Below are 12,629 nucleotides of genomic sequence, written 5' to 3'. Positions count from 1 at the left end.
GAAACATTAATACAGAAACAAAGAAACAAAATAATAAAACATTAATAATATAATTAATAATAATAGGAGTGTGAAATTTATGAAATTAAAGCAATTATTCCATACTACAAACTAAAACATTACTCTCTCTCACACACATATATATATATTTATCCCCATCAAGCTGGTGGAAAGCAATATTGAAACTCTTCAAAACAAAACAAATTGCCTGCTGGCATTTCCATTTACCAAGTGGTTCAGTAAATTGTTTTGTTAAGAATAACATTTTCATCTCACTTAATCATTATTCTTCTAAACAATGTTTCCCTTTAGAAAATTCAAGACTTTTTACCACCATCTTTGGATGATTTATGAACTTCACAATCCCTGAACTAGTAATATTGCAAGGTATGTTGTTTACTTGAAGCATAATGTTACAGACAATGTCAGAACTTTTTCAGTGTGAATGAGGCCTAGGCTACCAGGCTATATCTTCTTGATACGAATGAGGTCAATAGCACAGTTAACAAGTAAATACCTTATATGTAAATGAAAAAGATCCTGTTCACTTGAAAGCAGATTGGCTGAAATGTATTGTTTCACGTATTTATAATATAACAGTTTATTTATTCAATATCAAATAATAACTTCATTTATGATTGGCTGACATCCAGAAGACAGTTGCTCTCTAAGCCAGTCTGAATGCAGAGTTTTCAGAGAAAAGTTGACTCCACTCTTAACTCTGAATTTTCATATAATATCTACATGAGCACAGCACCTAACAGGTTTCGTCCCTAATCCTTCAAACATTTATATAAGTGCTTAATATTACTTCAGTGGGACTACTCCTGGGCATGACCCAAAAACCCACTGAAGTCAATGGGAGTCTTTCCATGTACTTAAATGGTCCATGGATCAGGCCCAGATGTACATAAAATTAATGAGCGTTTGCAGGATTGGGGCCTTAGGACTATCGGAAAGCATCTTCTTTCTACTGATGATGTATCTGTAAATGGAATGCAGAAGAAGGATACAAATCAGCACTTCAGAAACACATCACCAAGGCTGGAGGTGCGCTCATAGCTCAAATTCAGCTCCAGATGTAGATTTCAAAGGCCCAACATTGAGAAACACTTCTATTCAGGTTTTTGCCATTAGCCCATATCTAGACAGTTTTTAATCACAGCAAGTGCAATGTCTAGACCAACAATTTCCAGTCTGACTTGATCCAGTTTCATGTGTAAGTTTGTGCACTGGACTTGACTCTTCTCTGGACGTGGCATCTGTATACTGTGGAGCTTCCATGTCCAGGATTTCCTCTGACCTGTCTCAAACTACGGGAAACCAGGTTTCAGAGTAGCTGCTGTGTTAGTCTGTATTCGCAAAAAGAAAAGGAGTACTTGTGGCACTTTAGAGACTAACAAATTTATTTGAGAATAAGCTTTCGTGAGCTACAGCTCACTTCATCGGATGCATTCAGTGGAGTGAGCTGTAGCTCACGAAAGCTTATGCTCAAATAAATGTGTTAGTCTCTAAGGTGCCACAAATACTCCTTTTCTTTTTAGGGCACACCAGTTTCTTTTCTTTGGCTGCTTTTCATTCCATACTGTGTGCTTCATTTTGATATTGAGATTGTACATCACCCAGATACACATGAAGGGGGCTTTAAATAAATGGATTATAAGTATTTAAGCATTTTTACTTAGCCCAAACTGTCTTGTCTTGATTCCATTAAACACAGAACAGGTCCTTCATCATTTTATTACCTAAAATTATAATGATCATCTCTTCCTAACTGAAACAGAATTTGCTGAAGTACATTTATATTTCAGCTGAAAAACACAGGATCTTAACAGGATATCTGAGTGACTCCTCCAAGATCCTCCAGAAAATGTCACATATCTCAAGCACATTAAAGGTTATGTAATTCCTGTATCAGCTTGTGTTTTCTGTCACCAAGAGGTTACAGAGAGGGCAGTAGGGACTGCAGCATTCTGAAGTAAAAGCATGTCACAATGACTGCTTTTCAGCTGTGGTGTGCCATCAAGCTCTGCCATGTCATTGCTATCTGGTGGCATATCCCTCAACTGAATGGCAGGTGTGATGTGCCTTTCACTTCAATTACATGCATTCACAGAATGTTGTAATCATTTCTGGCATTCCAAATTAACATTCTCTACTGTGTTCTGTTCTTTTCCTCTGCTCAGTTAGAAGATAGATAGAGCCATTTTTGTCATCCCTAATATCTAATAGTTCCCCATCTGACACCAAATTATTTTTTCAATGTGAAATGTCTTTGATTGGGATGTATCTTATCGTTGGAGATCTAAACACTTGTTTCAGTCATATAAAAATGTTATCAGTTTAAACTAAGGCATATAGAAGGTGGTTTATCATTTTATTTTTAAAAGTATAATTCCTTACAGCATTTCGAAGATCCATATGATAGTCTTTGCAACTTTTGCACTGTGATGTTTACAATAAAATAGATGGATGATTATATTTCAATAATATATTCCTAGAAATGAGATATTGACAATTCCCATCAGACAAGGTGGCAAAGGGTGAGTTATTTCCCCCAAAGAATAATTTGTATTCCTGAAATGGAATGCAGTTAATTAATTTTCAAAAGTCAGAAACTGTGTCATTGCATGCTGGGTTAATAATATATCTTTTTTGGAGTTCCACCATTTGAAGCTTCATTCTGCCTTCTTGGAAATATTGCTATCGTGAGAAAGACATGGAATCTTTCGTCAGAGCGTAACAATCTTAAGGCTCCACTATTGTATAGTCTTATTTGAAAGTCTAGCAAAGTTCACCATCAACATCCTTCAATTAGGACAAAATGCAGCAGCTCATATTTTCAGTAATTCCAAATAGTATCACTCTATCTTCTCTATTCCATAATCTCTTTGCTGTCTTCCTTTAAAAGTCCATGCTGATTTAAAGGTTTTTTCCCCTCACTTACAAATGCTTTAATGATAGCTATCTAGAATAGCTTTCAGATTCGGTCTCACCATATGTTCCTAGTCACTCACTTAGGACTGCATCTGTTGAATATCTGTTCCAGTATCATTTCAATATCAACTCAAAAACAATTGGGGCTAATGTCTTTATAATAATTATTCTCTACAGCTGTAGAATTGGCTTCTGTTCAAATTCAAAAAAACTATGTATCTATTCTCATTTTAAAATCTTGATCAAAAACATGTAGGTTTGTGGGGTTTGGTTACTTTTTTGGGTTGCAAAGTGGAAGCAGAAGGTGTAATATAATCATACATCATATTGTACTAATTAATACAATTTATTTTTCTGGCCTTCACTATGAGGAATGCTTTTTTAAATATCTATAAAAATCTCAAGATGTCAAAAAGACACCAGTATGTAATGTCTTATAAATTAGAAGCCCTGTTTTCAAATAATATATCAAGATATTATCTTACAGAAACATCCTGCCTTTCCACAGGTTTTGTTATGTTCTTCCAAATCTAAACAATTATTAATTAGATAAAAGCCCTCATAACCCAGTTTTTCTTCTCTTAGTATTTGTGATGAGCACTGCTGTCTTGCTTTTCTCTGCAACCAGAAAGACTGAAAAAAATAATCTATTGTAGCACCTCTTGTTTTACGCATTCATTTTAAAGAGGACTGATGTTTTCAGAGAGATTATTGTTTCAACCCTGAAAGTCCTCCTCTGCATCAGACATATCCTCAGACCTGGGAGTTGTCAGATCTGGCAGGTTGGAAAGAGTCACATATGACAACAAAGACAATGCATAGTGTCCTGGAGCAGTTTGTCCTTCTTTTATGGAGATATATGATCAGTATGATATATAATTCCCAGCTGTTGCTGGATGATTATGTGTCAGCAGTAACAGAAATACTTTTTATTATTTGTACCTGGCTTGGAGGGTGGACCTGATGTGGTTATCACTATTATGATCCTTTGTCACCTTGAGATTACACTGATTGCATCTAATTAGGGTTACACCTTAAAATTTATTTGGAACCCAAAGTTAGGGCAGAATGTGGCAGGCCACTTGGTCAATGAAATGTTTCACCGTAAGCATATCCAGCCAGTGCTCTGTGATCTACCTAACTGCAGGTGGGTTTCTGGATCGAGTTTAAAGTGTTGGCATTGATCTATAAAGTCCTAAATGGCGTAAGGCATTTCTATCTGAGAGACCGCTTCTCTTCCTATGGCATACTGCGAGACAGCTGAGATTTACCCAGGTAATTATATTTATAGTTGGACAACCCTTGGTATACAAGAGAGTGGGCAGTTGGCAGGCTCTGCATTGAAAAGAGATCACCACCACCATCCTTGAAACAGCCCCTATCTGCTGTTCTTCAGGGCATGTTGCAAAACACATCTTGTTAGAAGAGTTGCTGAACCAGACATTGCAGGGAATAATACTTAAAGAAAAATGATTCATTTGGTTTATTTGGGGGACTGCCTGGTTTTTAGTGTTACATATTATGGGGCTGCTGTTTCTTTCTCACAGTTATTGCATTTTTAGGTGTTTGTCTAAGGCAGGTACCTCTTGTTCAGACAGGTGCCTCTTGTTGTTATTTTATAAATCTAAAGAATGAATAAATAAGAAACACACATCAATCAAAATATTTCCCACTCATAAAATATCATATCATGATTATTTTATGAGTATCTATAAAAATGTCCAGGCTCATTTGGAACAGGGGGACTCTAATGAAACTTCATAATCTACTGAAATCTTGATCACCAACAAAATTAAGGCCTGATCTGTTAAACACGTATGCATGTGAATAAAATTACTCATGTGTATAAGTATTTGCAGGATAAGACCCTTAGGTTATATTTATAGGTGCTCAGAAACTGATTTGGGAACATGAATGAAAAGACAGACATAGGAAAGAAACTTCACTCGGTCAGAAAAATCACTCCTCAGATGCAAAATTTGGGGAAATAAGAGGGGTATTTGCATTCAGTTGGAGTTTGCCTAGAATAATATCTACAGGATCGAGCCCCAAGTGGGGTGAACTTCAGTTAATCATCTGCTAGTCAAGTTCACAAACTTCACATGAACTCAGTTTAGGGTTTTTTTAAGGTTCTTTTCCCCAGGCCCAAGCTAGAATACAGTAATAATACTTTGTATGTGGGTGTGAGTGGATTTACATCTTCAAAGTGCTGCAACAGCTTTTTAAAAAATGTAAATTAATAAGTCAAATATGCTACTGCTTTGCTGAAAAAATTATATTTAGTAAACCAATAATATCTGCCTCAATTTTTAACAACTGATCATATCTAATAGATTTTAAATAAGTGTGAACATTGTATTTAAAGTAATGGTTAATGGATGCATATAGAACCAAATGCTAGCAAATGCAGTGGATCTGAAGATTTTTTTTCCTGAAAAATGCATGTAAACACATGGTAAAAAGATGGGAAAGTAACCACCTTAAACTAACAATTGTATCCAGCCTTTTGAACTATCTCCCACTGGAGTCCCACTTTGGGTGCAGGAGAAATGTAAGATAGAGCTATTGGAATTTTTATATTTTAGCTAATGAGTGGTCAGTTTTTAAAACAAGACAGCAAAATAGCATTTAAATAACAATAGAACCTAGTATTTGTTTTCAGTTGGTGTAGAGAGGATTATAATTATATGAATCAAGTCTTATAATTTCACTGTTACTCCATCTTCCTCTTTGTCTCTACACCTCTCAACTTTTTATCAACTTAGGGCTTGTCTGCACTACTGCCTAAGTAGATGTCACTTACGTCACTCATGGGTGTGAAAACAACACCCCCCCAAGCAACATAAATTACATCCACTTAAAGTGCTATTCACACCATGCTAGGTCGGCAGGAGACATTCTCCCATTGGCATAGCGTGTCTTCACCAGACACACTAAAGCAGTGCAGCTGAACCGGTGCAACTGTGCCGATGTAGTGCAGTAGTGTAAACATGCCCTAAATGTAGAGTAGAAGCATAGGAAAGAATAATAAATTATGGATGACTATATTAATTCATAGACCTCATAACAGAGAACTCTCGGCACTTTCTTCACCATGCACTAGCAAGGAGCTACAAATCATATGAATGTTGGTACTAATATTCATATATCTTCCAGTAATACAAGCAATATCTCAAAAACATAGTTGCCTCATCCACACCCACAGTAAAGTGGCAGTTTGATAACTATGGATTTAGAGACAGTGAAGAGTTCAAATAAAGTTTCAGTCTGAATGGAAATTTAAGATTTTATCCAATTACAGAGATGTACATTATTAGAGAATCTTAGTCTTTACTTTTGCTTTACTTTCTTTGTATTACCTTATTTCAAACATGTCACAAAAGTGGACAAGAAAGGAAAGCAACAATGCTATGAAAATAAATATTGGGCCAAATGTTGTGATCCTTAATTGAGCAATAATCCCATTTAATGGGAGTTTTGCTTGGTTAAGGACCAAAGAATTTGTCCCATTATGTATTATTTATATAACACCTTGGTAACCATGTAATCTAGATCTGAGGTAGGAACCTGCTGAATAACTTCATGGCCACTGCAGACACTTACTAATGGTAAAGGGAAGTTTATTTAAGGTAGGTGAATCCTGGTTTTCCTATTATAAATAAACTAAAAATCGTTTATAAATGAACAAATGTAAGTGATCTTGTAAGCCTTATAAAATTAAGTAAAAGGAGAAGAGCTTTAATTTGATTACTTAAAGAAGACTCTCAAAGAAAATGTCCCTGGATTCAGCTGAGCATTTAAGCATATGTTAAATTTAAGATGAATGGGATGGATTTAAGCACAGTTCTTAAATTAAGAGTGTGATTAAGTGCTTTGTTGAATCAGGGTCTATTTGTATACAATTGCAGCTTGCCTTTGAGCACCGAATTCCCTTAAAGAGAGTTGTGATATAGGCAGATTAATGAAAATTAAAAATCTTAATTTCAAAGTATATCCCACTATATCTCTGTTTCACCATAATCTGTTTCCATTTGCTCTCCAGGAATGTTAATAAGCCTTAAATTACAATAACATTTCAATATACCATTTGAGTCTATTTCAATTAACCTAACCCCTAACAGAGTTTATGCTAAACTTTATCTCACCAATTGAAGCTTGATGTTTAATAGCAGGATCTGCCCTTTTTAAATGTAATTTTATTTAATTAAATATACTCCCTTCCCCCCCCCAAAAGAACATCAGCAAACAAAACACATGAGCATAAGATGTAAGAATATATGAATGTGTGCTCCTCTTAAAACTCATTAGAGGTGAAGGCAATAAATGGGATGATATCAATTCTAAATAAATCATTGTTTTTATTAATAACTGATCATTTTTGTATTGAAGTTCATAGTTCTTCTTCCATCAACCAGTAGGAGAGGGGGTTCCAAGTTAAGTTTCCTCTCTCCCCCACCCTGCCATTATAAATTTTGCCACTACCGTCCCATACATTCAAAGTCGAGCTGACCTCAACAATAGCAATTGCTCTGCTTGGAGAAAGAAGTAGTCTTTCACATAGCTAGAACCCAAACTTAATTATGGAACAATGTAAGCAACTTTAATTGTACTGAGAAACCAGCACAATTTTCCCATCTGTAAAATGTGCATAATGATCTTGACCTCATTTGAAAGGCACTCTGAGATCTACTGACGAGACGTGCTAGATAACATAATTATAATGCATACCACTTATTATTCAGTTAGCTAATTTCTGAATATGATGGTGAAACTATCAAATAAATTAGCTGTGTCATTCTGCCCTACCTGTGACTTCCACTTAGCCTTGCTTATGTGTATTGCAATAATCCACTCTGGAGGTAACAAAGACATGTATAATTGTGATAAGGTCCTTATCTTAAAGAAACAATAAATTTTAACCAGACTCAAATTAAAAAGTTATATTTAACCACCAGTACTACCTAAGACACTAAATTGCTTCTCCGAATTGTGTACCATTTTGACAAAGAAGGACGAGGGGTAAGACATCCTTAATGATGGAGTAATGAACCATCCACACTAGAGGTGCTTCTTCAAACATATTCACATTATCGCTGTCTTAACTGGAATGAGCTTCAGACAGTTCACCATCATTCAGATCCCACCTCTTTGGTAGGCACTGGATAGGAGAACGACCACATTTAAGCCTTGTCTACACCTGTGGTTGCGTACAGGGTACAAGCCCTATATGCATAGCTAGACGCCACAGTAAAAGGCAGGCTATCTCCACACGGTGGTGCATAGCTACATGTGTCAGTAAAAGGCTCTGGCAGGAGAAAAGCAGCATGGAAAGGCTCTGGTGGCTCTCTGCTGCAAGATCCTTTCCCCTCTGCTTCCTTGTTGTCAGAGCCTTTTCTGTGGCAGGGAAAAACTCCATCAGTGGGAAGGAAGCAGGACACTATGCTACTAAAAATAGCATAGATCAGGGATACCTGGCTTGGATGTGTAGAGATCCCTGTAGGATATATATCATAAGTTTCTAGTGCATCTTAACTTGCCTAAGCAGTGCCTCCCTATCTACACTGCTGGTGGGTGTGCAGTATATTTTCTTTACACCCTGGCATAAGATCTGTGCAGTGTAGATACACCCTATATGGGCTGGATGTAAATGAGATAAATCTGTATGTCAGTCACGAATGTTAACTGCAGCTGGCAACAGACCATAGAACCTAGGCCTTGGAGAGTTTACAGCACTTGCCTCTGGTATACAGAGTGCTACCAGAAGGGACTGGGTATCACAGCACTTATGATGATACCATGCAGTGAAGTCAGTTATTCCTTTATCTCTGTATTCATCAATTGTGTCAGTCTCAGTCCTCTGTGAGATGAATGCTGCTTCAGCACTGCTCCTTTTATTGGGATGAACATTTTGACCACTGCGAACATACGACACTGCTACCAAGCCAGCCTGCCTACCTACTTAGTAAAGATGAGCCACCCATGGATCATCCTCTAGGACATTCTCTCTCAGACTGTCACTAGTCCACCGACCAAGAGGTCATGTCAACATGTTCTGCCAATATATCTAGTAGGTGAACCTCCTTCCCAGTACTTTCCACAGGAGTTGTGATAGCTGCCTGAATGTAATGAAAGGGCCATTTTCACTGGAATTCATCTCCTCCAAACCTACTTTTAATATTGCAAATCAAAGTTCCAGCCAGTTTGATTTTACTCCTCCTACAGTATTGTATTTACTTTAAACACACCTGAAATCTCAGCTCCGGAATGCTGTAACATAACAATATGAACTGGGATTCTATTTTATTGGCTGGTTCTTTAATGTAGATACATTTTAAAAATAATATATTGAAATATTACCACTACTGGAATGGCACAGATTTAAATAATCCTTTCAGATGTATCCTAAAGATTTTGTTTATCTTATTTAATTCGCAGAATTATTCAGCAAATTCTTATTTATAAAGTATCATCCCTATGATTTTTGACATAGGTAAAAACACAGTGTAAGGCAGTTTCAGGTCAAGAATTCCCATCTCTACCTAAGCCACATCAATCTCTCTCTGCTTCAGTTACCCATCTCTAAAATTAGGATAATTATTTCAACCATCCTTTGTCTGCCTTGTCTATTTAGATTGTAAACTCTTCAAGGCAGGGTGTTTCTCTCACTGTACATTCCCACAGAGCCTTGCACAGTGGGATCACAATCACTTTTGTGGTTGCTAACGTGCTACTGGTTTCAGAGTAACTAATGTGCTGCTGTAATACAATATAATTGCTCTCTCAAAATCCTTAACTTTATCCCACTTTGCCTTCAATCCTATTGGCACATTGCCATTTATTTAATAATAAAACCTACATTTTCAACATTTCTAATAAATACATCCTTCTTATCAAGGCCTAGTTGTAGCTTCAGAGAAGTCCACTCCAGATAAACAAGAGGTATGTTCCAATACTTTCCCTTAGAAACCTTTCAGTTTCCAAGCATTCCAAAATTAGATTTGGGTTATAACTTCAGCATGGGCACAAAAAACCAGTTAAACAATGAAAGATCTTGTACATTTTTCAATGAGGAGTATGGTTGTTGTTTAGGAAGGTGCCTCTATCTATCTGATGCCCCAACTGTTCATGCGTCCTGCTGGCCCCTTCTAGCAGGCCTCCTCTCACCTTGGATATAATGGACACATTGGAAAGAAGCAGCTCCTTTTACGTAGATAGCAGCAGCTCTTTCTAATCTGAAAGTGCTGATGTAGCAGAGTCAGGGGTAGACAGATCTACAACCAAGTTTGTAAGGCAGAAATTGCAGTGCTGGAACATGAGTCATTGGATTCATTTATATAGTTCTGCATGAGGCTAGATTGAAAAAGCAACATTGCTTTCCTGCTGATTCCCTTCCCCCCAGGTTAACAAATTAAATCTCCTCATGTTAAAAGAAATGGCTGCATCAAAAGTTCTGCTATTACCATCAATGTAGCAGGGAAGAAACTGCTAAGCAGGACAAATGGTAGGATTTCAGGTGACTCCAATCATAATTGCCAACCATGCTGATTTAGGATGTATAGTTTCAAATTTATGCTGGTAGCACTACATACTAGCGGAAATCTGGTGCCATACCTTTTTCTTAATGCTCCCTATTAGCTTTGATGACACTACTTAAGATATGTCTACACTACAGAGCCTATGCCAGCAGGTGGATGATCACGGCTGGATTTAGGGGCAGATGGCCACCTGGGGAACCGGGCTTGGGAGGCGTTGATTTCAAGGTGCTGTTTTTGTTGTTAGCGACAAAAGGGAAAACAGAATGTTTGTAGTGTTTCAGGTATTCCGCATGTGGATTCATTTTTCACTAACCTCCTAGAATGTTCTGGACTTTTGTAGAATCTTGTGGAATTTTCCAGACTTTCTGAGAACTACATTTTCCTCAAACCTCCTAGAATGTTGTTAGCCATGCCCTTGTGGGTATAAGGGTGGGGTGATGCCAGTCAGTGACATATAAGAACAAAGTGAAGTGAAGTGAGAGCCCAGCTGCGATATTGTGAGCCTTGTTTTATTGTGTAATTGTGAAAGTGTACTTGTGTTTTAAGACTTGAAGTGTGTAATTAGTGACTAATAAAGGACATATTTTATGAGACAGCAGAGATATTTACCCCTATCTACCCAACAATATAAAAGAAATAGTTACTTCTTTTGCCATGCTTAACACGTAATGTTTGATGACTTTCTAAGATTGCGGAACATAGACTTTTGCTCTCTCTCTCATACTGTCTGTTTTCCCTGTAGAAAATAAAAGATGCCAACGAAGAAGCCTTCAGAAGCTCAGTATAGAAAGCAAAAGGTTCAGTTGCAATCTAGTTTACAGCAAGAGGTGAATCTGATGGAAAAATATCTGAAACAGAGCAACATAAACCGGGCTGTAGGCAGTAGCAACTGTTACAGTGTAGAAGAAACTGAGGAGCCAAGCGTAAATTATGGTAGTCTTATTACTAAGAAATTAGCAGATTTACCTGAAGACAAGGAATGGAAATGTGAGGAAAGTGATAGAGAATCATCCAGTTTTCATGGTGGAGTAAAGGAGAGTAATGATAAAGAAAAAAAATCTGGTTTATATGAAAGAGAGAGAAACGATAAAGAGGAATCAGCCTTGCATGATGACAGAAACAGCAGTGAGAAAAATTGCACACAACAGATTGATACATCAGATGCTGCTTTATGGCCAGCAATCCTAAACTCTGCCGATATTGATCATACAATTTTGAATGGACCACGCAAAGTCGAGGATGTGCCATTTCCAATAAATGAGCAAAAACGTGACACTTCTCAAAGTCATACTGTGAAAGAGTGCTTAATAATGGTGAGAAACTGAATTGATATTGGCTAGTTTACTCAAAATCAACTGAAAAAATGTTCTGTTTTTGTTGCAAAATATTTGACAAGAATGCCAAATCATTGCTTGTGCTTTCTGGGTACAATTACTGGCAAAACTTAGTTGATGCTCAGAAGCAACATGAAAAGTCACCCAGCCATTTTATGGCCTATTCCAAATGGATGGAGGTCGAGTCAACGCTCAAGCTCAATAAATGCATAGATGCATAAAACCAACTCATTATTAATGTAGAAACCCAGTATTGGAGGAAGGTGCTCAAGCATCTGATCTCAATTACACCCTTCCTTGCAAAGAATAATTTGGCTTTCTGGGGTCATTCATTAAGTTGTTCACTGAACCTAACAGTAATTTCCTCAGTTTGGTAGAACTCCTTGGGAAACATGATGAAGTCAAGTAGTTCATAAAGAAGCTATGGACCATTACTGCACAAAACAATTCAAAACAAATTGATTGACTTTATGACAAGGAAAACACAAAACAATTCAAAACAAATTGACTGACCAATATGACAACATATTGATGCAACCTGGCAAAGTGAAGTACTATGTCATAATAATGGGCTGCACTCCTGACATTAGTCACAGTGAAAAGAGGACATTTACAGTAAGATTTGTTGACAACGAGGATGGCTGTATCCAAGTAAAGGAACACTTTATTTGTTTCTGGTCTGTGGATGACTCTACTGGAAAAGACCAAACAGAACTGTTTATAGAAGTTTTGAATGAGAATAAAATAAAGCTTCAAGATTGCTGTGGCCAAAGCTACGAAAATGGCACAAACATGAAGAGCAGAAACAGTGGTGTCCAGGCAA

Source organism: Lepidochelys kempii, chromosome 1 (genome assembly GCF_965140265.1).
Source record: "Lepidochelys kempii isolate rLepKem1 chromosome 1, rLepKem1.hap2, whole genome shotgun sequence".
Taxonomy (NCBI): Eukaryota; Metazoa; Chordata; order Testudines; family Cheloniidae; genus Lepidochelys; species Lepidochelys kempii.
This window is presented reverse-complemented; position numbering follows the sequence as displayed.